The sequence below is a fragment of the Pipistrellus hanaki genome (assembly GCF_964339955.1).
Source record: "Pipistrellus hanaki genome assembly, chromosome: 1".
NCBI classification, from domain to species: domain Eukaryota; kingdom Metazoa; phylum Chordata; class Mammalia; order Chiroptera; family Vespertilionidae; genus Pipistrellus; species Pipistrellus hanaki.
In genome coordinates, this window is record NC_140503.1 from 6497626 (window position 1) to 6522887 (window position 25262).

The following is a 25262-nucleotide window of genomic DNA, read 5'->3' on the forward strand; positions in this document are numbered from 1 at the left end:
GAAGCAAGAAGCTTTCAGAGCGGCCGTGATATGTTTCTTTGTCTCTGCATTCTAGCTGCTTCCCTGTGTTTGTTTCCATGCATTAGGGAGAGCTGCTATGTCCCCTGAGGTGGTAGAGTGGCCTATAGGGCCCAGTGGCTTAGCCTTCTAGTCACCTGAGCTCGGCGGGGGCCTTTGCTCTGATTGCGCTGACAGGCATCTCTGAGGAGACGGCACGGGCACAGACAGGAGGATGGGTGCAGGGGGGCCTGGAGAGCAGTGCGGAGGGAGAGGAGCCCTGAGCTGGGAGGAGGAAGGAGGGGCCTGCCACATGGGTGAGCCCAGATCCTAGCAGGAACTTGAGACCTTACTTGGGCGGGGGGGGGGGGGTCTCAGCAGGGAGTCACATGCTCTGATTGAGGTTTTCAGGGGTTGGGCCTTGGGCTGGGGCTGGGAAGGTGGGTGGGGGACTGTGGCAAGCGGGCCTGAGCACAGGAATGGCCAGATGTGGAGGCGGTGGGCAGATGAGGCTGAGCCCGGTAGGGACATGGAGTGAACATGTTGGTGGTGAACAGGTGTGTGTTTCCGCGTGTGCACGAGTGTCTAGAGGTCTGAGTCCTGGCCCAGCACGGAGTCCCACTCAGGTGGTGCAGGTGAGGAGAGCTGCCCAACGATGCCCCAGGAGGTGCGGAGATGACTGAGGGGAAAGGTCGGGGGGGGGGGGGTGTGTGCAAGGAGCCCAGCCTCTGTCCTGCCCTCCTGTCTCCAGAGCCCATCAGAACAGGTGGCAGGAACCCAATGGCCAAGGGCCGGGGCTCAGCGGGCATGGGCATGGCTGTAGGTTGGGCGGCCAGCACTGAGGGTCACCCTGTGGCCTCCAGCCTTACTGCCCCCCTGACCCTGTCAGAGAAGTCTGGCCTGCTCCCGAGGAGACCAAGGGCTGCTGCCAGGGCCGAAATAGATATGCGCTTCCTGCCACCAACACGTCCCCACCGGGAGAAATGACACCGGGCGCTGGGGACCTGCCCAGCCTCAGGATGACCCCTGCTCCGGGACCGGGCCGCTCCTGAGGTCGGTCTCCTGGTTCCTCCCGGTGGAGCGCAGTCCCCACAGCCTGTCTGGGGACTGTGTGCCTCACTGGTCCTGTGGGCCTGGTCGGACTCACGCCCCAGAGGGTGCCTCTGCCCCATCCCTTCTCACATCTTCCTAACTGTCCCTTTCTTTCCTTTTTTTTTTTTTTTTTAAATATATTTTATTGATTTTTCACAGAGAGGAATTGAGAGGAATAGAGAGTTAGAAACATCCATGAGAGAGAAACATCGACCAGCTGCCTCCTGCACACCCCCCACTGGGGATGTGCCCGCAACCAACGTACATGTCCTTGACCGGAATCGAACCCGGGACCCTTCAGTCTGCAGGCCGACGCTCTATCCACTGAGCCAAACTGGTTTCGGCATGTTCCTTTCTTTCTTTCTTTCTTTTTCTTTCTTCTTCTTTTTAATTTTTTAAAAAATATATTTTATTGATTTTTTACAGAGAGGAAGGGAAAGAGATAGAGAGTGAGAAACATCGATGAGAGAGAAACATCAATCAGCTGCCGCCTGCACGCCTCCCACTGTGGATGTGCCCTCAACCAAGGCAAATGTCCCCAACCGGAAATTAACCTGGGACCCTTCAGTCTGCAGGCAGATGCTCTATCCCCTGAGCCAAAACCGGTTAGGGCTTGTTTTTAATTTTTAAAAATATTTTAAAAGTATATTATTTTTTAAAAAATCTTTATTATTGAAAATATTACAGATGTCTCTCTTTCCTCCCCTCCCCCACCCATTGCCCCTCTCCTCCCTGTTCCTGCCCCACCCCAGGCCTTTGACCCCCTGTTGTCTGTGTCCATAGGTAATGCATATCTGCATATAAGATCTTTGTCTAATCTCTTCCCCCCACCTACCCCCTTTCCCTCTGAGAATCATCAGTCTGTTCCATTTCCATGCCCCTGATTCTATTCACTAGTTTATTCTGTTCATTAGATTTCTTATTTATTTTGATTTTTAGATTTAATTGTTGATAAATAATGTATTTATTGCCTTTTAATTGTTTATATTTTTTATCTTCTTCTTCTTCCTCTTAAAGAATGCCCTTCAACATTTCATGTAATACTGGTTTGGTGATGGTGAACTCCTTTAGCTTTTTCTTATCTGTGAAGCTCTTTATCTGACCTTCAATTCCAAATGATAGCTTTGCTGGGTAGAATAATAGGTCAGCGTTTTTCAACCGCTGTTGTGCCGTAGGTGCAGACAAGACAAGAATTTTATAATTTTTCACTATTTTGTTTACTTAATATTTCATAATAAAGTAATTATAAAATACTTTCTTTGTGTTTATTTGATTCCTATTCAAGAGAATTACTTTATATATAGTCAATATAGGCACAGAGTTAAATTTTTTAACATTTTCTAATGGTGGTGTGCCTCGTGATTTTTTTCATGAAACAAGTGTGCCTTTGCCCAAAAAAGGTTGAAAAACACTGTAATAGGTTGTATGTTCTTGCTATTAATCACTGTGTATATTTCTTGCCACTCCCTTCTGGCCTGCATAGTTTCTGTGGAGAAATCAGCTGACAGTCGTATGGGCACTCCCTTGTAGGTAACTCACTGTTTTTCTCTTGCTGCTTTTAATATTCTCTGTCTTTTGCTCTTGGCATTTAATTATGATGTGTCTTTGCCGGAAGCCAATCATTGTTTTAGTATTGGAGAGCTGTGAACAGGGAATTTGGAGGGCTGATCAACCTTAATTGCCCTAAAGCAGTGTTTCCCAAACATCTCTCATGATGAGAATCACCTGGTGGAGTTGTTAAACTACAGATCCTGAATCCCAACTAAGAAGTGCTAAACTAGAATTTTTGGGAACATATAGGTAAAATTGTGTATTTAACTTAGTGCTCTGTCTTAGATGTGTACTTAACTTAGTGCTCTGTCTATTACAGATGTCTCTGTTGTAGAGCACTAGTTAAGTATACAATTTTACCTATATGTTCCCAAAAATTCTAGTTTAGCACTTCTTAGTTGGGATTTAGGAATCTGTATTTTAACAACTCCACCAGATGATCCTCATCATGAGAGAAATTTCGGAAACACTGCAAAGGGTCAGAGCTAATTACTAGATATTGGTAGTTGAAGCAGCCCCCACCTGTTAGTCCTAAATTCACTGATTGGCTTTTATTGGAGTTTCCTGCCTAGGGCATATGGGTGTATCCTATCATTTTAATCTTAGTAAAAGGGATGGAAAAGCCAGAGCGAGTAGTAGTTCTCCCACTAGAGTTGGACTACAGCCTGGCCCCCATTTCCCAAATTAAATCTTTTTGAAGTCTCTTTTTCATTTGTGTGAGGCCTCTCCAGAACCCGAACCCTGAACCAGAACCCTGAATCACGCAGGACATGAAAGGGGCTTCCACATGTCTTGGTGTGGTTCTCTTTAGGTTCCTTTTGTTTGGGACTCTCTGTGCTTCCTGGACTTGTAAGTCTACTTCTTTCACCAGGTGGGGGGAGTTTTCTGTCCTTATTTCTTCAAATAGGTTTCCAATATCTTGCTCTCTCTCTTCTTCTGGCACCCCCATAATGCAAATGTTGATATGCTTGAAGTTGTCCCAGAGTCTGCTTACACTATCTTCATTTTTTTTTTTTTTTCTTTTTGCTCTTCTGATTGGGTATTTTTTGCTTCCTCATATTTCAAATCTTTGATTTGATTCTTGGAATCCTCTAGTCTACTGTTGAATCCCTGTATATTATTCTTTATTTCAGTCAGTGTATGCTTAATTTCTGACTAGTCCTTTTCCTTTTTTTTTTTTTTTTTTTTTTCTTTTTCTTTTTTCTTTTTTCTTTTTTTTTTTTAAATTCTCACCAAGATCCTTGAAAGTCTCACTAAGTCCCTTGGGGGTTTCTAGAAGATTCTTGAGTAACCTTATAACTGTGGTTTTGAACTCTATATCCAGTAGTTTGCTTTCTTCCATTTCTTTCATTTGTGACATGTTTCTTTGTCTCTGCATTTTGGCTGCTTCCCTGTGTTTGTTTCTATGTATTAGGGAGAGCTGCCATGCCTCCTGGAGTTGGTAGAGTGGCCTTGTGTAGTAGGTTTCCTATAGGGCCCAGTGGCTCAGCCTCCCCAGTCACCTGAGCTGGGCGCTTTGTGGGCTGTGTGAACAGTCTTATTGTAATTGGGACTTGCTTGCTGTTGGTGTCACTGGGAGGAATTGACCTCCATGACAATTGCATGTGAGGAACATTTGAAAGAGCTGCTGTGCAGGAGTCACCCCTATGGAGCAGGACTTGCTTCAGTGGGGCTGTGGTGCTCACTGAGTGTGCCCCTTGAGTGTATTACTTGGGGATGTAATCTGGTCTGATCTGACACTGACCACCGGGTGCACTGGCCCTTGGGTCTCCAGGGAGGTGCCTGGGGCCACCCAGCGGGAGCTACAGAAAGAGCTGCAGGTCCCTCCTCTTTGTATCAGGTTTGGAAATGCTCAGGTGAGGCGAGGCAGGCTAGTGCTAGTGCAGGGTTTGGGTCTTTTACTGATAGGGTTAGGCAAGCTCCCTGACCCAGCTGCAGCGTGTTTGAAAGATTTTTAGCCAAGTCTGAGGCTTGAGCAAGGACAGGCCATTCAGATGCAAAAGCCGCTGCATACAGGTTTGGTGGGGCTGCAAACTGGACAGGGGCAGGTTCTCAGGGAATCCCCAGGGCAGAGCAAACAGAAATAACTACCAGTCAGCCCTGGACCCAGGAGGTCCTAGCACAGGAACAATGACCCCTGAGAGCAGCTCTGTCTGGGAGAAAGCCCCCCTGGAGTTCCCGCCCGGATGTTAGACAACCTAGTTCCTCCTTGTATGTGTCTCTGTCTCCCAGAGCCTCCCCCTGGCACTGAGCTCAGAGGAAGTGGAACATTGTAAGTTCAGTTTGTGCTTGGCCCTTTAAGAGGAACAGTTGGGTTCTCCAGCAGCTTCCATGTCTCTGAGTCTCTTTCCCAATTCTGGGGGTCTGGGCTGGGGGTCTGGTGTGGGGCTTGTACTCTTTGCTCCATAAGGGTGGTCTTCAGAGAGATGATCTCCCTCCTGATTAAAAAAACACCACAGCCGAAACCTGTTTGGCTCAGTGGATAGAGCGTCGGCCTGCAGACTGAAAGGTCCTAGGTTCAATTCCGGTCAAGGGCACATCCTCAATAGGGCGTGTGCAAGAGGCAGCTGATCTATTATTCTCTCCCATTGATGTTTCTAACTCTCTATCCCTCACTCTTCCTCTCTGTAAAAAAATCAATAAAATATATTTTTAAAAAACAAAAACAAAATAAACACTACACATGGGTGCTGGTCCAGCTGATTCCATGCCTCCACCCCTCCTACGAGTCTCAGTGTGGCTTTCCTCTTTACTTCTCTAGTGGTAGGACTTCCACTCAGCCAGCTTTCAGGCAGTTCTGGTTGTTCAGTATTTTAGTTGTAATTCTGATGTGGTTGTGGGAGGCGGCGAGTACAGGCATTTACCTATGCCGCCATCTTGGTTCTTCTAACCAGTCCCTTTCCTATCTGATACCTCGAGTGTGCATGTGCTTCCTGCAGTGCTGTTGGATGCAGCCACTGCAGTTTCCAGTGAGTTGGCTGCTGGAGAGAGGCCACAGCTGCTCGTGTGGGTGGGAGGGGCAGCCCTGGGCAAGGGACCAGGGCACGCGAGGGTGAGTCGGAGCAGAAGTGGGATGCAGACAGCATCGTGGGTCTGGGGCCAACCTGAGGGTTCTGCTCTGCTCTCCTCTCCCCGCTTCCCCTCCTCTCCCAGAAAACCTGCTCTCCGTGATGCAGGATGCTGCTGGGAGGGGTGGGGGGAGAGGAGAGGCAAGGTGGAGGGGCAGGGCTGCAGGAAGGGAGTGCCAGTGTGCCCTGAGGACGGACAGCCTCCCTCCAGGATGTGTGAGGAGACCGCAGGCTGCCAAGCCAGGATGGGGCAGGGCTGGGGTCTGTGTCTGGCCTCCAGGCAGGCATCCCCCCCACCCCCCCCACACACACACACACAGTGCCAATCTCCTCTGAAAGGCCCTTCAAATAGGCTTGCCCATTCAAACCACCCATCGCCCTCCAGCTCCTGGCTCCTACTCTGGGGCCTCCCAGGATGTGGCAGACCAGCCAGCTCCTGTGCCAAGGCCATCTGGGCCCACTTAGGCCTGCAGCCTGGGGCCAGAGTTCTCCCTGGGCAGGACAGGGCCCGGGGGGGGGGGCCGGGGGTGCCCCACAGCTCCCTCCCGGGCAGGCCTCCACACGATGGCAGCATGCACGCGCTGAAGCCCGCCCGGCTGCCCGTCTGGGCTGGGACCCAGCACCGCCCTCGGCTCCCTGGCCTCGATCCCCAGGTTCCGCTGCCTGAGAGGTCCCCAGTGTTGTCTGGGAGACCTTCCCATCACACCCTCCCCCGCCCCCTCCCCCCCCCACACACACACACACTCACCCCATCACCTGGTTCCCCTGGGCCCACCAGCGCCTCTCAGGTGCCAGGTCCCTCATGGGCAGCCCGTCCGCAGGCGGGCAGGGCGAGGCAGGGAACGTGGGGGCCTCTGGTGCCTGGCACAGGCTCCCAGTGTCCAGCCCTGCCCTTCCCGAGCCCAGATTTGGGCCTGAGGACACCGGTGGGGCAGCCAGAGGAGCAGGTGTTTCCCCGAGAAGGGTCATGTGCAGGAGGGTATGTGGGGGAGGGGGGCGGGGGTCCAAGAGAAACAGGTGGATCTGCCTCCTGGGCAGACAGGATGGATCCAGGTCAGAGAACCCGCCCTGGGAAGACGAGATTCACCCGGGGCTGCCCCCTTGGCCCTGCTGACACAGCCCCGCCCCTGAGCAGGCACCGAGGTCCTGCCCTGCCCTCCCCTGTGACCCCCTCCTGGCCTCCTTGACCCCCACCCCCCCCTCCCGGCTCAGCATCTCCTCCTGGCGCCCTGGACAAGCACACGCCCCTGTCGATTTGTTTCTCTGCCTTCGCTTATGTGCTTCCCACCCCCAATGCCCTCTGCCCTCCCTCTGCTCCCCTGGGAGCGTGCCCACTCCATGTGGGGCCCAAGGCCAAGGCCAGAGCCTTCCAAAGCCTTGGGCAGGGCAGGGAGGCAGCGCCTGACCCCAGAGCCTGTGTGTGTGGGGAGAGGAGGGGGAGACAAGTGAGAGCACTCCCCCCCCCCCCCCCCCCACACACACACACTCTGCCAATCTTCTCTGAAAGGCCCTTCCAATAGTTTTGGCCATTCAATCCACTTTCCCAGACCAGGCGGGAGTATGCCTCCCCAGCAGGGGCTGGGCCCGGGGATTCTGCCCGGGGGCACGGGGCAGTGTGTAGAGACGTGCTGAGCAGAGGCCAGGCAGCCCCGTGGCACAGAAATCCTCCCCACAGTCAGCAGTGCCGAGGCTGGGAGACCCCTCTGCCCAGACAGAAAGTGGGACTCAGGACAGGTGTCCAGGGTCTCCCAGGGCACGTGAGGGTCTCCGTCTGAGGGTCCTCCTGTGCGGGAGCCTCTTTTTTTTTTTTTTTCTCCGCTGGGCCCAATCCCAAGAACCGAGGAGGGCTTGTGGCCCCTCTGGCTGAACCAGAGTCAAAGCCTCCTTCCCACTGCCGGCCTTCAGGGCGCCTGGCACGCTGCCCGCTCATCTTGGTAAGCCCAGAGCAGGGCCGGTGGCCGTGGGGTGTGGATACCTGGGTCCCTGGCTCCCTGTGCACCAACGGTGACCTCTCTGGCTCAGTTTCCCTCTCCCCAGGAGGAGCAGCGGGGTCAAGGCCCTGGACCTGGGCTCCTGCCAGCCCGGATGCCCAGACTATAATTATCGATGGCAGCCTGGGTGGAGGCACTCAGGCCCTGACATCAGCCCCCGGCCCCGGCCCCCATGGGCCCCCAGGAATGGGCACTGCAGCAGCACCTGCCGATCGATCACGGCCCAGCACACTCGGGCCGCCAGGAATGTTGGCACCATCAGGCCGGTCCTGTTTCAGAAGATGCCGGACACACATTTAGGGTTATTTTCGGGCCGCCGGGGCCCTGGGGGAGGCGGGCAGGGGCTCCCCTGCCGATCTGGTTACAGCTATGTGCGGGGACAGCAGATGCCATCATTGCTGCCCGGTGAGCTAACGGAGCAGCCGCCAACACCGACGGCAGGAGCTACGTGCCGGCTCCCTTCTGGGGGCCCAGGACGGGACGCTGGGAGGGAGGGGGTGGCAGCTGGCGGGGGCGAACCTGAGCTCTTGGCGGACACTGAGCGGCCCCCGGGGGCTCAGCCTTGGAGGGACGGGGGGAGCGGAGGGGGCAGGACCTCGCCTTCGGGCCTCTGAGGGACAGGCCACCTGACGCGGGGGCCCTGGGCCTCTCTCAGCCGCTTCATGACCAAAGAAGGAAAACGTTTAGCTGCGGGTGGGCTCTCGGGGAGGATTCAATGCGAGTGTGTGTGGGGGGGTCTTGGTGCTTCTTTCCGGGGTCCCATCCTTCCCTGGAGCCTCCCCTGGGGGGTCTCTCTCCACTGTAGCCCCCTCTTCTCCTGACTTCTTTGAACACAGGAGGGGTGGGTGCCGGGAGGGGCGCAGCAGGAGCTCACTGCTTTGTGCATCAGGGTCTGAGAGTCCCAGCCGTGGCCTCCCGCCCTGGCGCCTGCCCTCCACTCTCAGGACCCCTTGTCCTCCCCATACTGCAACTTCAGAGGGAAAATCTGCCCGTTTCCTTACAGTGTGGGGTCCAGGGGCGGGCGGGACCAGGGCCAGGACGTGTAGGCCACCCCTCCCTTGCGGTGGACACGTCTCCCTGTGCCTGCCGCCAGAGTGGAAGCCGAGAGTGAGGCACACCCAGCCGGGCCCCAGCCCTGAACTCACTGTCCCCGCCATGCCAGAACCTCGTAGGTCCCACCCTGCTCTTGTGGCTTGGTCCCCCCTCCCCTCCCACCCCCGAGTCTTTTTCTCTGCTTCCAAAGGACTTTCGGTCACCCTGAAGTTTCCATTCGGCGGCCCCGCGGCGGCCGTGTGGGCAGGGTGTGGGGAGGAACAGAGGGTTGGACCCCGAGCGCGTTTTCCACTCTGGAGAGGCGATCCATCAGGGGGCAGCGGCCAAGAGGGAGGTCACGGGTCCCCACCGCAGAGGGAGGCTGAGCCCCCTCCCTCCCCTGCGCCCGGAGGAGACACCGTCGAGACTGGCTTTCATCTATTTTAATTTGGTTGACAGACATTCAGGCCGAAAAACAGATCTGCCGTTGGAAGGGGAAAATTCCTCAAGGTTTCACGCGGCTCCGCGCGCCGCCAGCCAGAGGCCGCAGGCTTAGTTTTTCCACCGCCCGCCCCCGGGACGGGAAGGGAGCGGGCTTCACGGCGTCTCGGATACTGAACACGCCTGTTCCCAGCGGCCCGGAATGGCTTGGCTCCGAGCACGGGGGAGAAAAGATCCCCCACATTTCTCCGTCCTCCTGACTCTTCCCAAAGTAGCGGCCGCTGGCAGGACGGCCTTGTACGGCAGCTGAGAGGCACGGGCCCAGGGGTGCGCGGTCAGCTCGGGGGGACGGGATGGGGACAGGGACGGCCATAAACAGCCCGGGGATTATGTGCGGCTCTCGGGAGCCTCTGGGCGCGGGGAGGAATGAAGTGAGGGCGCCAGGGCAGGGAGTGGCGGTGGCGTGCTTCTCGCATGCCAGGACTATAATTAAGGAGTGAGGAGATGCATGCGCGCCCGTAACCAAGGCTGCAGGAGGAATCATGAAACCCTATCGGCCCGGGAGCCGGGTTTGGAAGGGCCGGTGGCACCCGCTTTTGAGCCTGTGTCCGAGCGGAGCCCATTTATCACGGGTGCCGGGCCCGGGCAGTGTCAGGTGGCATGTGGCCGCGCCGCGGTGCCCAAAGTAGCTCTCAGCGCTCTGCCACGCCACCTGTTCCGGGGCCACCTCAAAGGACTTGGAGGGACTTTCCAGAGAGGCCTGTGCGCATGTGTGGGGGGGTCTCGTTGGGACAGAGGACTCCCCAAGGGCATGAGAGGAGCCTGGGGTAGGGAGACGAGTCCCAGAAGGCAGCCACGCAGGGCGGCGGGATGCTGGCTCGGGGGTCAGGGCGGGAAGGGGGTGCTCTTGGCCCCGCCGCGGGTGGAGAAGTGGCGGCCCGCGAACTCTTGTGCCGGCCAGCGGGGGCGAAGGACCCGTGGAGGTTCCTCGTCCTCCTCTCCACCTTGGAGTCTGCCGGATGGTTCATCGTTAAGAAGCAATAAAAGAGAAATCAAAAAAATAAATAAATAAATAAAAAATCAAGCTGGCCGGTCTCTCCTCCACCTGCGGGCACGTCCACACCTCCCTCGGGCTGGTCAACCGCAGCCCGGCCTCAGACACGGACGCAGGCCGGCCTTCCGCCTCTGCCTCCATCCCTGACCACATCCTCCGAGACAAACGATTCCTGGAGGATCCCACACAGGCAGCCTCGGCTGTGGCCAAGCCATGCGGTCATGCTGTTGCCACAGGCGTTGGCCAAATCCTTTCTTAGAAAGCTGAGGGCTCGGTGTTCCCCTGGTGCGAGGGCGCAGCCCCGCCCGGCGCCGGCGCCACTCCCTTCGGCGGCGTTTCTGGGGAAATGGGGGTCCCGGGGTCCCCCCGAGGGTGCTCCCCGGCAGGAACCCAGCGAAAGGGCTTGCCTCGGAAGGGCCCCGCTTTGCTCCACGGATGAGAACATGGGAGTGAAGTTTGGATAAGGCCCGACGCTGCCCCCGGGCATCCATGCTGCTCGCCGGGGCAGGCAGAGGCATGAACGTGCAAAGTCTCGGCTTAATTCCTGGCGCTCGGCAGCCCGCCTCCTTCCGGAGGCTGGTGGTTACTGTGCTAATCAGCTAGGCTGCAGAGGCAATTAGACATGACCACGCGGGGAGCGTGCCAGCCCAGCGTCACCCCCTGGGCCGCCTCGAGCAGGCTCCCGGGCACCGGGCACTCCCGGATGCGCTCGGACTAAACTGGGTAGCGGAATCTGGGCCCGGAGGGCAGGCCTGCCTGCTTCCAAGTTCAGGGGTCCCGGGCGCGAAGCCCCACCCTCACGGCGCCGCAGATGGAGAGAATGAGGCTCGGCCACACGGAGACTTTTCTTCCCGGGAACCTGGAGCCTCAGGCAGGGATCGGAGCCATCGGCTCGATGCCAAGGGGTGTGCCAGGCCTTCCCTGTCCCTGATCTCCACCTCTGCCTGCCCAGTATTCACCTGGCAGGGCCATGCCCAAGGCCTGCTGGGGGCTGACAGCCTGCTCAGAGCTATGGCCACAGCAGGCACAGGGGTCCACCCGCCCGTCCTGCTCCCAGATGGAGCAGATGTCCAGCCATGTGGCCACCCCTTCCCGCCCTCCCTTTTCCCCCCCTCAGGTTCCCTCTCAGCTCTCCCCGGGAGCTGGCCACCCTGGGCTCAGAAGCACCCACTTTATCACAGGCACTTCCGGCTAGAAGACAGGGTTCTGCAGAAGGCCACGTGAGCGGCCTCCCCACCCTCCACCGTCAGACTCTGCAGATGGGCCCAGGTTTGTCTGACTGGGTCTCCTCTCCTCCCCTCCCGTTTCCCCTCCCTTTCATCAAAGCCTAATATGCACACACAAAAGTGCTCATACACACATAAATGTGCCGACTGATGCATTTTTACCAAATGGACACATCTGTGCCCTGGCCCAGCTCAGGGCCCTCTCCTGTGCTGTCTTGACTACCCTCTCCAAGGGCCGACACCTCTCCACGTGGACAATGTAAATCCATCAAACCCACAGCTCAGTGCTGCTCTGTACGTTCTCTCCAGGAAGGCGGTGCGCCCTGGCCCTCTGGGGGCTGTGGCCATCGCCATTTGTTGGATGTGGACGCGGAGTGCCCACCCCTGGGCTCGGCGGGAGCCCCTGCTCCAGAGCATGTGGCTGCGTGTGGTTCTGGAGACACGGAGTCTGGCCACCGTGAGCGTTCTTGGCCCCAGCTCCGGGGGGATGAGGTTGAGGAGGGCCTCCTAGTGTTCCCCACACGCTCTGCGGTGCTCACCTGGAGGAAGAGTGGCTCCTGACCTCCTCGCCTCCTCTCTGCGTGACCTGAGTCCCGTGGCTTCTCCGTGGTGCTCTCTGGGGCCAGAGCCAGCCCAGTGGAGCAGCTGCTGTCATTGCCGTCACCCCAACGCGCAATGAGTGCGCAGTCCCCACTTCACATTGGGGGAAACTGAGGCTCAGTCCAGCTGACCCCGGAGTGGCTCTCAACCTGAACAAACGAATGAAGAGTCAGCAACGCAGGCATGACCAACCCAGCACGCCTCCCATGGGGGTGCCGGGAGACACTCTCCTTCATCCCCAGATGGACCCTGAGAATGTGGGTGCCTGGTGGTTGGGGTGTGGCCCAGGCTGGGGGTGCTGTCCCCCAGGACCCACTCCCCAATCTCGTGGCCCTTGTCCCACTGGCCAGAGCACATGGGCAGGTCTCCCTTCTGTGAGCACACCTGGCCCCTCCCCCCGGGAGCCTTGGCAGGGTGGGGCGTGACTTCTGGGAGCCAGAATCATCAACACAGGGAAGACCACGTGGAGGTCGGAGTCAGGAGACACCCAGGCATTCCTTCCCTCCTTCATTCGTTCACACAGAATTCACAGAGCGTGTGTTTTGTCCTTCTTATTGAATTTATCAGGTGACACTGGCCAGAGTTGTGTTGTTACCAGGCGTTGCCAGGCCTCTGTGGAAAGAGACAGGACACGTTCCAGCCCTCGGGACAGGTAGATGGGGGGGCAGGGGGGTGTTCAGGGAACAGGGAGCAACGTGGGCGGAGGCAGAGAACTGGGACTGGAGACAAGGGTGCTGGAGGGAGTTAGGGTCAAGATGGTGCCTGGCAGGAGGTCCCGGAGGGAGGGGAGATGGGAGGGGGTAGCTCCAAAGGAATATGATGGCTACTGAGCATTTTTTAAAATTCTATTTTTTTAAGATTAAAAACAAAACAAAACTGTGGTAAAATATGCATAACCTTGCCCAGTTGGTGTGGCTCAGGGATTGAGTGTTTTTGACTCCTGGTCTGAGCACAGGTCCAGGTTATGCGCTCGATCCCCAGGCAGCCAATCAATGATGTTTCTATTTCTCCCTCTTCCTTCCTCTCTGAAATCAATAAGAAATATATATATTTAAATTAAATTTAAATGTAAATACATAAGACTGACCATTTGTAACCCTTTGAACTGTACAATTTAGTGCCGTTAGTACATTCACATTGCGCTACCATTTCCACTGTCTGTCTCCGGAACTTTTCCATTTTCTCAGACTGAACCTGTGTCCCCATCAAACAGTACCCCCACCCCCACCCCCAGCGAAGCTCTATTCCCCTCTCTGTCTATGAATCCAGGAGCCTCATCTATCTGGAATCTTGCAGTACCTGACCCTTGGTGACTGGCTGATTTCACTCAGAATAATGCCCTCAAGTTCACCCACGGGGGTGGCGTCCGTGAGAATTCCATTTCTCCCAGACAGCCGCGTTCCGCCGTTTGGACGGAGCCCATTTCGTGCATCCGTTCACCGGTCAGTGGACACGCGTGGCTTCCACCTCTCGGCTGCCGTGAAGAGTGATGCCGCGGGGACGTGGGTGCACGGACCTGTCAGGTCCCTGGCTCCCATTCCTCCGGGTGTCCATCTAGAAGTGGAATTGCATTTTCCAAGCACAGACGTTCAGGGCCAGGCTCGCATCTCAGAAAGCCCGTGCGGGGGCCATCTTGGAAAGTGAGTGACACGGGAGGCAGCACCTCCTGGGTGGAGCTGGGCAGAGGCCCAGCCAGGAAACAATGAGGCAGGAGCCGGGTGGGGAGGGGGCGGGGGAGGGCAGGAGTGGGGGGCTTTTGAGCCGGCCTGAATACAGGGGTATAGAGGGTGTAGCGGGTATAGAGGGTGGAAATGGCCAGGCCTGCAGCTGGGCGGGCTGAGTGGCTGATAATGACACCATTATCCCAGAGGCAGCCTGGGAGGCCCCCTCATTGGCAAGGAGGAAGGGGGGAGATAATGAGTTCAATTTGACCGATTTAATCATTTCTTCCTTCATGATTCAACAAACATTTCTGGAGGGTCCATTATGTGTTAAGTGCTGTGCTGGGCGCCTGGCAAACAGAGCCCAGGGAGACAGCTTGCGGGCCCTCCCAAACCCCCCAACTCCCCCTCACCCCCCAGCTGGAGCTGCCCTGCAAACACACGTTCCTGATGCATCGAGATAAGAGGGGCCATCAGGGGACCGTGGCTGCCCGCTGGGGGGTGGGAGGGAGAGACACAAACATGTCTCCAAGGAGAGAGAGAAGATTAGGGGTTGCTGAGCAGGTAGAGGGGGCTTGGGGGCCTTGGGAAGGCCATTAAGTCCAAAGGCCAGGGACCAGCATGGCGGCGGCAACTTGTGTGAGGAAAGAGGGAGAAAGAGTCGGGAGGGACACAGAGGGGAGGTCCCGGGCCTTGCAGCCAGCTGAGGGTTGACACCCGGTGACAGGGAGCCAAGGACGGTCCGGGGGGATGCCAGCGCTGGGGTCCAGCAGGGAGGCTTTGTGAAGGGGCCATGGCAGAGGAGGACCGGGAGGCGGGGTGGGAGAGCACCAGAGTGCTCTGTGGACTCCGGGCCTAGATCAGAGGGGTCAGGGGACCCCCACCTCTCCCTGAAGACTCCTTCGGAAGCCCGCTGCCCACCTCCGTGGCGTGAGCCCCGTGCAGGAGAGAAGGCAGATAGAAAGCCCAGTCCAGCCTCCCCACAGGCTGGTGTGTCCTGAGGAGCCCGGGGCCCCTGCCTTCCCTCTGAGCCTGGGACAGGGGTGGCAGTAAGTCCAATGGGGTGGCTCCAAGCGGAGCCAGAGCTGTGCGCTCAGCAGAGAGTAGAGAGGGTGTAGACCAAGACCCCGGAGAGGCTGGGGGCCAGGCTAAGCGGGATGGGTGACCCGAGGCCCAGGCCCCCGGAGCGGCCCCACGTGCGGGCCGTGCACCTGCCGGCTTCGGTGTGGAGGTGAGTGGCTCCCGCAGGGAGGCCCGGGATTAGCGTGGATTCAGAGCGGGTCAGGTGCAGGCCTTTGTTCAGACCTGTTTGCCTTTTGTCCCCGCCTGCAGGACGCCCGGGCTGCATGATGTCATTTTAGACGCATTAAGCTGGAACAGCTCAAAATTGAATAATTAATTACACTCAGCTTCAATTGCAGGGACTAATTGATCAGGGGCTGCCAGCAGACACCTGGACGGGATTAGCTGTGCACAATGAGGGCCGCGGGCAGGTGGCGCGGCCTCTCCGGACCCCCGGTCCCCGCGAGCGACTTAATTAAGGCTGACTTGATTTCTTTATTCTCGCTGGAGACCGAGCAGGCCCTACCCCGGGGCCGGGGCTGCCTGTGGGCTGGGCTCTGCTGTGGACCCATGTGAGCGGCCTGAGGTCTAGGAAGATGCTGGCCTAGGGCCTCTGCGCCGGCGTCCAGATCCGGGCCCCAGGCTCGCCTCTCGCCCCCGCCCACTCATCACGGCGGCGATGACTCGGGCTTCCACCCTTGACCTTCCACTCTGGCCAGGTGACTGGTCAACACGGCCGATGCCAACTGGCTCCTTTTGTTTCCCATCTGTTCTTTGTCATCATCAAGTTATTTTCCTTCCCCAAAATGGGACCATGTGGGGTATGTGGGTAGCAGTGCCATTTCTCTCCTTCGGGGTACAGTGAGGGACTCCCGGCGATGCAGGTCTCCCATCCTCTCTCTCCCACCCCACCCCCTTTGCTGTCTGGCACCTTCCCCGACCCCATGGTGCCAGGCCCTGTGTCATGGCGCCATGTGGGTTCCCAAAGTACCAGTTGCCCATCTAGTCCTGGCGATCTGGGCAGCCCCCCTTCTCTAAACACTGCCATGGAGGGTGCTGGTACAAATCCCCTCGCGCCCCCCCCCCCTTTTCTTTTTAAACAAAAATCAGAGGTTCCTGGGTGTGAATTTCTTGAGCCAGAGGGAGGGGGAGACTGGACAGTGAGTTTTCCTACCATTCGACGTCCTCGTCCTGAGTCGCTGAGTGAGAAAGAGTGGGCAGGGACAGTGGCCTCCCACAAACAGACAAGGGGGTCCATTCTCTCCCTCTGGGGGGCTCTCGGAGGCAAAGGCCCTGCCACCCACCCACGTCCAGAAGGAAGGCACCATTCAAACCGACCGGAACAGAAACTGTCGCTGGACAATGGAAGTGGCATTGCCTGGCAGTCGCAGATTCAAATACAGAAGAATGCACACCCCCAGAAGCCATCGCTGCTCCTCCAAACATATTTAGGCACAGGCAGTCATTGAGCTGAAGATGTAATATGCGCACACTCTTTCTTTTTTTTTTTTAACAGATGGGATCATCCGGTTCCTCGACTTGCCTTTGCGCTCGCCGAGGGCTCCCGGCCTCGCAGGCCCGCCCAGGCGGCGCTGCCTCCCTGTCTATCAATGGAATGGTAAATAGTATTCCTCAAATGGGTGTCACCACGGTTCATCCAGCCATTTCTCTAATGACGGATAAAGAGGTCGCTGCAATTTTTTATAATTACAAATGGTGCAGGGGAAGAAAACAGGCCCCAAACACCCCATCCATTTCCGCACTCCCGCGAAAGGGCATCTGAAATGTTACTCCCAAAAAGGTTACACCAATCTACACACAATAATGGCATGAGCTTTAAAAAAAACATTACAGCGAGCGAGGCAATAGAACGGCGTACAAAGCAGCGCTCGTGTCATTTTTAAGCCTCATATCAGACTCGGAGGGAGGCACTGCCTCCGGCCCCCTCGGCGTGATGATTCTCTCCGGCCCTCAGCTTCTCCCTTCTCCACCCCGGGCAGAGCAGCCCTACTGGGTGCTTTGTCTCTTAAAGGATGCTTTTCAAGCAAAGTGGAGACTCTTCAGGCAAATTCCATTTCCGGGGGCAGGGATGCTGGTAAGAGTCCAGGAAAAGAGACCAAACTGTCCCCCACATACCGTCCCCTTCTCAGCCTCACTCCGGGATGGATCTGTGGGTGGGGTGGGGGTGCCCCGACTCTTCCCACATCTCCCTCCTTGGTGGGAGTCCAACCGCCATGGGAAACGGGAGAGTCTGTTTCTCTAGGGGGTAACCTCATCTCCAGGCAAGCCCAGCGCAGGGAGCCCCAGCTCAGAGCGGCACTCCCAAGTGCCTGCTCTGTCCTCTGGCCATCCTTAGTGACTTCAGAGTAAGCCCTGAGCTTCAAGCAAAGGGTCATGGGGCTCTAGCACCAGGCCCCACTCTGAGCCCCAAGGTCCCACTCTGAGCCCCAGAGCCCCAGTCTGAGCCCCGGAGCCCCACTCTGAGCCCCAGAGCCCCACTCTGAGCCCCGGAGCCCCACTCTGAGCCCCGGAGCCCCACTCTGAGCCCCGGAGCCCCACTCTGAGCCCTGGAGCCCCACTCTGAGCCCCAGAGCCCCACTCTGAGCCCCAAGGCCCCACTCTGAGCTCCGGAGCCCCACTCTGAGCCCAATTCTGAGCCCCACTCTGAGCCCCGGAGCCCCACTCTGAGCCCCAGAGCCCCACTGTGAGCCCCAGGACCCCACTCTGAGTCCCAGAGCCCCACTGTGAGCCCTGGAGTCCCACTGTGAGCCCCACTGTGAGCCCCTGTGCCCCACTCTGAGCCCCACTCTGAGCCCCACTCTGAGCTCTGGGTCCCCTCTCTGAGCCCTAGAATACTCCACTCAGAGCCCAAGGCCATTCAAACACCTTTCTGCCATTTCCGGCCTGGCTGGGAGGGGTGGACATGAGGCTCAGCATCCCCTGCACGTACACACAGGAGGACGTGCTTCGTTTCCACTTCCCAGCACAGCCCCTCCCATTCCCGGCCTCAGTGTCTTCGCCGGGGCCGGGGCAGGCCCAGGTGACTTCCAGGGGAGCCTCCGGGCCAGGCTCTGAGCAGACATCTCTTCATCTCATTTTCTAATGGTGTGTCACCTTGACCGGAGGGGCAGCGCAGACCTCACAGGTCCTGAGGCTCCTGTGTCTGCATCTCCAACACCGACTCCCGCCCAGCGCCATCAGCCCCCGGGGACCAGAAAGGAGCCGGACCTCCCTGCCTCTCGGCCTGCGGGAAGGGTACGTTCTTTATGTCACATCGGCTCACAGAGTGTCTCGGTCACTGGAGCCATCAACAGACACAGGTCTTGTGTGCCTGTGGCTAAATGGGGGCATGGAAGTCCCCCACGGGTGGACACAGAAGCAGCCTTTCTACAAATTTGGCATGAAAGTAGAGAAGGGGCCCCTTCTCTCCCTTCGCGTTCCCGGCACCCACCCCCGGGCAAGCCCAGTCCGGCCCCAGCATCCAACTTTCTTATGTATTTATTTAAACCCTGCCTCATTCCAGAGAGAATTTAAGGCTTCGCCATGAATGCCATCTTTGTGCGGCCTCCAGCGCCAAAGGCCGGGAAACCCAAGCCAGGCACGTCCGGAGGTGGGGCCTCCATATGGCCCGAAGGCCTCGGCCAATCCCGCGGCTGCGGGGCCTCCGGCCCGCACCCCGCATCCTGCTGTCCTTGAGAGCCCCCCGGCCCCTCCCCACAGTCCCCTCCGGTGCTCATCGACCCCGGGAGAGACACGTGCCAAGTTTCCTCTGTTAGAAGATAAACAAATGGACATTCCTTCAAAGCCCGTGGACGAAACCAGGGGCACCTTGGTGCTGGTGTGTGTGCCGTGGCCACCGGGAGGAGAGGTTTGGGGGAGGCCACGTCGAGGGACACAACCCTGCACCCCAGGAGAGCACGGTGGGGCCCGGCAGGGTCTGCACACAAGGCCTCCCTCACCTGGCACCGGCCCTGGCACCGGCCCTGGCGCTGCGGCTCCCTCAGGACTAGCCAAGGCGTCCCATTGTCCTGCCTGGCTGGCCGTCCTCCGGGGGCAGTTTGGAGGGATGACCTCAACTTCCTCATATGAGGGCTTGTAGGGCACTGCTGGGGTCTGGCAGGTCTGAACACGGACGGCCCTGCAGGGAAAACGGACACGGGTCAGGGGCCGTGGCCATCGGTGCCTGAAGGAGGGGACAGGTCCCCGAGCGGGTTTCTCCTGGAAAACCTCACCTCTCACCCACAGATGAAGCAAGGGGCCGTGAGCTGGGCTCCGGGCGGCCTTCCCTTTCACCTTTGACTTCGAACTCTCTGGAATGCTTTGCTTTCCAAACCTGGCGCCCTTCCCGAGAACTGGGCCGCTTTCCAAGCTTTTCCCAGAGACCACTGGGCCTTGGGGACATCTTTCCCCCAGAACCCCCTCCAGCTTCTGAGGAGAGAATCGAGGGGAGTTAGCCACAACCCGGGCTTGTGTGGGGCCCAGGGCAGGCCAGTGATGAATAAAATAACCATGTAGGCCCTAGACGGTTTGACTCCGTGGATATAGCGTCGGCCAGCGGACTGAATGGTCCCGGGTTCGATTCCCATCAACTGCACGTACCTCAGTTGCAGGCCTGATCCCCAGGAGGGGCTGTGCAGGAGGCAGCTGATGATGATCCTCTCTTATCTCCTATCTCATTGACGTTCCTATGTCTCTGTCCCTCTCCTTTCCGCTCTCTCTAAAAATCATTAAAAACACATTTAAAGGAAAGAGAAAATACATTAAAATTTTAAAAATAAAATTATCATGTAGGACCCACAAGGGAAGGCAGAGCTGAAACAGGACTCCGGGCACGTATGCATTCCGATCCAGTCCTTGCTGAGCCGGCTCCTCTGAGCGGGGGGCATCGGGTGGTCCCGCCACCTGTTGGAAGTGCTTGGATGCCTGTAACTCAAGCAGGGCCTGAAAATAGCTCGGGACAGGGCACACCACGTTGGCGCTGCTGCCCTTGACCGCCTGCTAGGAGGTAGCGATGGTGTAGGATTTGGAGGGCGGACATTCTTCAATTCCAAAAGGGAGAAGCTATGGGTGGATTTCAGGGGAGGGGGAGCGGGCACAGGCCTGAATGCAAAGATAAGGTGACCAGACATCCTGATTTTTAACAATTTGTTCCGTGTCCCACGGCGTTTTAAAAAAAGTCCCGATTTTTTGAAAGATTTTGGCCTTTTTTAAAACGCCGTGGGACGCGGGACAAATTGTTAAAAATCAGGGCTGTCCCACCAAAAGCGGGACGTCTGGTCACCTTAATGCAAAGACCACAGGCACAGCCGGTCTCCGGGGACGGGGGGGGGGGGGGGGGGGTTGGTACCCCCTTCGGTGGAACAGGGACAGGAGACCTTCCTAGCGAGGTCGTTGGGAGCCTTTGGGGTGGCCTCGCCGAGCAAGCACACGGTCACTCACCGACAAAGGGTGGTCCCACGGGCCCCGGCCCCCTGCCTGCAGCCCCGGCTGCCCCGGCCTGGCAACCAGCGCCCGGGAGGCCCTGCTGAGACACCGCAGATTGATCCTGTGCCCAAGAGTCATATTAGGGCAGAGCTGAGGCCACCAGGCTTCCCGCACAGGGGATCAGCGACTTGGCCGGCTCCGACGGGCTAAAGGAGGCCACCACTTCAGAGAAGCCTCCGGGAGCCGGCCAGAGGTGACGGCCACGGGCACAAGGTCAGTGGGTGTCCAGAGGCGCCGGCCCAGGGGGTTGAGACCCTCACCCTCCCACCCCCACCCACCAGGGCATGGAGAGGGTCTGGGGTGGGCGGGGGCGCGCGGGCAGAGCCGGAGAGAGCTTCCAGGGGTCCTGGCCACATGCTTAATGTGCACAAATTCCCGACACCTAAAATAGCTTGGGACACGGGACTCGGCGCCAGGAAGCTCTCGTTCAGCATCTCGGCAGCTGGTGGCTCCAGGCTGGGAATAAGGAACCATATTAAGCGTTTCTAGGGCCGCATTCCGGAGGAGACAGAACTGGGTGCACGGATCGGATATCTGATCATCTGATCGGTATGGGCTGTGTGAACTTGAACACCCTCTGTCCTAGCTCTGCTGCCTCAGTTTCCTCCGGTCAGGGAGCCATCCCGCACGATTCTTGTAAAATTCACTACCGCACGCCTGTGCGGTCTGCGGTTCCTAAGAGCCCTGCCCTGTCTCTTGCCAGATGGAGGCCCCCGGGACCTCTGAGCCCCGAGTCTAAGACGGGGAAGCTGAGTGTCCTCCCAGGACACATGCCAGCCTCATCTCTGCCCCCCTGCGGGTCAGCCGGGGACACGGAAAGCCCGATGGAGGGCAGCGGCTTTGGGCCCAAGCAAATCGCAGGCTCCAGGGCAGAGAGTGAATCTGTGCAGAGCGGAACTCGGGGAGATCTGAGTGGGTGGGAGCAATAGGGTGGTGGTTTTGGAACCTGAGAATGAGAACGATGGCACACGGAGGCGTTTGGGAGCAAAGGGCACCCCAAGGCCCCGCCACGAATGGAAGGAGAGAAAAAAGTGTGAAAAAATGAGCAGCACGAGGCTCAGGGGACTTCGCTGTCTTGCCCCAAACCCACAGGGAGTGGAGTGGGAATTCGGTGCCGGGTCTGCCGGGCGCCAAAGCCCCCTCCCCGGCCGCAGGCTGGGGGAAGCGGAGAGTTCGGCCCTGTGAGTCCTCAGGCAGCTCCTCACGGAGACTTAGGGCGCTGAGGACGGACGTGCGAGCATGTCCCGGGCTATTTTCGGGCCTCTGCTGAGGACACAGGAATCCAGGCCCAGGGGCCCAGGGGCCGGGACCACCTGTCAGATCCTTCCCAGCCGAGGGCGGGTGAGGATGATCCAAGGCCGGAAAAAGTCAAGGCCACCTCTGCACCTTCCAATTTTAGACCCACACGTCTCAGGACACCGAGTGGCCCGCTGGGCACCGCACATGCCCTATTTAGGAGCGCCCCTTGCCTCCGACCCAGGCCAGCATTCCTGCCATCTTTCACTAGCCCTCCCCATGCCAGCGGCACACGGCTGCCGCATGGACTTATAAGGCCTGGGCTGGCGGGCGGCTCCGCCCTGGACCGGCACATGTGGGGGGGCCAGACGTGAGGGCCTGGGGTCCAGGACACCCTGGATGTCGCTCAGCCAGGTTTTGAGCTCTGAAGGTCAGCAAAGGGGCCGCTGGTGGCTGGAGCCCAGGGGAGCCTGCAAGCTGGCCCTTTGGCTCGCCCGCCCGTGTGCCAGCTGAGTAGCTCGGAAACTCTACAAAATGGGGCCAAGAACCCACCCTACTAACCTCTTTTGGGGATTAACTGATCCCCTGGCAGCGCCTATGTGTGTGTGTGTGTGTGTGTGTGTTTGTGTGAGTATGCGTGCCTCCAGGCCTCACAGAGGCTGAGCGGCAAGAGGCACATCCAAGAACCAATTGTGCCATGTTGCCAGGGTCTCCCCTCTTGGGCCAGAGGAGAAAGCCTCCCCCCTCCCCATCTCAGCCACCCTCCCCTCGGGTCCCCACCACAGGCTTGTGTCAAACCTGTTCGGGGGGCTGTCCTTGCCCCGCTGTGTCCACAAGCACCACCTTCCCACCGCGGCCAGGAGGCCGCCCTCGGGCCCTTGTCCGGCCATGCCTGTCACCACTGCCGCCGACTCCTTGCCGTTCTTCTGAGCCGGGCCCGGTGGGATGGGAGCCCAGAGGCTGTGCTTGCCCGTCGCCGGTCATTGCTTGGTTTTCTGGAGAAAGTGAGGGGGACACTGGCACAGGCGTGAGCCTTCTTGTCGGGATAAATGGAAGCTATGGAACGAGAACTGTAGGAATCGTGGTCAGGTGGACACTGGGAAGCGAGAAGACACCTCCCGGAATGTTCTGGTCATAGACTTGCCCTAGCCCCGTGGTCGGCAAACGGTGGCTCGTGAGCCACCTGCGGCTCTTTGGCCCCTTGAGTGTGGCTCTTCCACAAAATACCATGGCCTGGGCAAGTCTATGTTGAAGAAGTGGCGTTAGAAGAAGTTTACGTTTAAAAAGTTTGGCTCTCCAAAGAAATGTCAATCGTTGTACTGTTGATATTTGGCTCTGTGGACTAATGAGTTTGCCGACCACTGCCCTAAGCCCAACTGGCTCAGTGGATAGAACACTGAAGGGTCCTGGGTTTGATGCTGGTCAAGGGCAAGTACCTTGATTGCAAGCTCGACCTCTGGTCCCGGTCGGGGCACATGCAGGAGGCGGCCCATTGATGTTTCTTTCTCTCCATCTCTCCCCTTCCCTTCCACTCTCTCTAAAAATCATGGAAAATATCCTCCAGTGAGAATTAACAACAAAAACAACAAAACACAGAGTAATTAATGGGAACACATTTAACCTCCCCTGTGAAACCTTCCAAGCCACCAGGCAAACTATGGGAACCAAGGGTTTTTCACGACCCTGGACATCAGTGAGCATTGGGAAACAGATGAGGTGAGTGCTACAACCACCGCAGCTGACTTCCCGGGGAGATTTCCAGGCCGTGGGGCTGGGAGGGAAACTGAGGCAGCTAGAGCTCTCAGGGCAGAGGACAGCAAGGGGTGAGAACACCCTGGGGCCTGGAGGAAAAGGGCCTCGGGTGGGAAAGACCAAACGGCTCCAACCCAGAAACTAAAACACACACACCGTACGCCACCCCAGAGGGTGAGCGGGAAGTGTCTGCTTCTACTCTGCTGCCGGGAAAGCTCACACTCATGGGACACGGCTCACGTTCTCAACCTGGAGAGGCCTCAGCAGCCGGAAGGAATTAGCCCTGGGCTAAGGAGTTGCTTCAGACCCGCCCAGCACATTCGAGAAACAAGACCCTCAAGGACCAGACCGTTTCCAGGTAACTTGGCTGAAACCCAGAACAAAACTCCAAATATTTATAGGATCACAAAAATGGCTCAACACTCACACAAGGCAAAATTTAGTGTGGCCCCCAATCGAAGTTGCCCAGGCATCCAGCCCCGGCTGCAGTGTCGGTTGGCTGAGTGCCATCCTGTGCACTGAAAGGTTGCAGGTTCGATTCCTGACCAGGGCACATGCCTGGGGTCTTCTCCCTCTCCCTCTCCCCCTGCTTTTCTCTCTTCGAGCATGTCCTCAGGTGATGATTAAACAAAAAGTTTGCCAAGCATCCAAGGAGTCAAGAATACAGGACGCACCATGGGGAGACTAATTACTCAAAACCAACCTGGAACCTACCCAGATGTAAGAATCAGCAGCAGAAGATATGGAAACAGTCATTATAACTGTATCGCGTATGTTCAGAAGGTTAAGCAGGGAAATGGAAGATAGTAAAACAGCCAAATTGAACGTCCAGAGACGAATACCGCCGTGCGTGAGAGGAAATTACACTGGGTAAGATTATTGGCAGATTAAACATTGCCGAAGAAAGGATAATTAACTCGACAATTTAGTAATAGAAGCTATCTGAAATGAAACACACAGAGAAAATAATCCCCCAAATTAAAATAGCATCAATGAGTGTGTGACCATTTCAAGCAGCCTAATACACAGATAAACGATCCTAAGGGGGAGGGAGCAGAGACATATTTAAAGAAGTAAAGGCCAAATTTTCCCAAATTTGATGAAAACTATAAACCCTTAGTTCTAAGGGACTCAATGACCCTTAAGTACAAAGAATAAGAAAAACACTATACAAAAGTACATCTGAATGAAATTGCCTAAAACCATTAATGAAGAACAAAAATCTTAAACCCAGCCAGAGGCAAAAAGACATGTGACACAGAGGCATAAAACTAAAAATGAATGCAAAGTTCTTACTAGACACGATGCAAACAAGAAGACAACAGAGCAGCAAGCTTTCATATATACCAAAAGGAGCCTGATTGGTGTGGCTCAGGGGCTGAATGTGCACAGGAGGTCTCAGTTCGATTCTTAGTCAGGCCACATGCTAGGTTTCAGGCTTTGATTCCCATTAGGAGGCATGCACACCATTGATGTTCCTATCTCTCCTTCTCCCTTCCTCTCTTAAAGCTATATATATATTTAAAATGCAACTTATAGCCCTAACCAGTTTGCTTCAGTCAATAGAGCATCAGCCTGTGGATTGAAAGGTCCCTGGTTCAATTCTGGTCAGGGGCATGTATCTTGGTTGTGGGCACATCCCCAGTAGGAGGTGTGCAGGAGGCAGCTGATCGATGTTTCTCTCTCATTGATGTTTCTAACTCTATCCCTCTCCTTTCCTCTCTGTAAAAAATCAATAAAATGTATTTTTTTAAAAAAGCAACTTATAATAAAGTAAAACAAAATACCAAAAAGAAAAAAAAACACACACACACAAAAACTGTTCACTTAGAACAGTTTCACTGATGTACCTGGGGAAAACATCTCACAAGAACAAAAGTAAAGTATATTTTCAGATATCCAAAAGTTGAAAGAATTCATCAACAACAGATTAGTACGCCAAGAAATGTCAAGTCCTTTGAGCATAAGGCAAATGATATTAGAAATAAGGATCTACACAAATTAAAGAATACCAA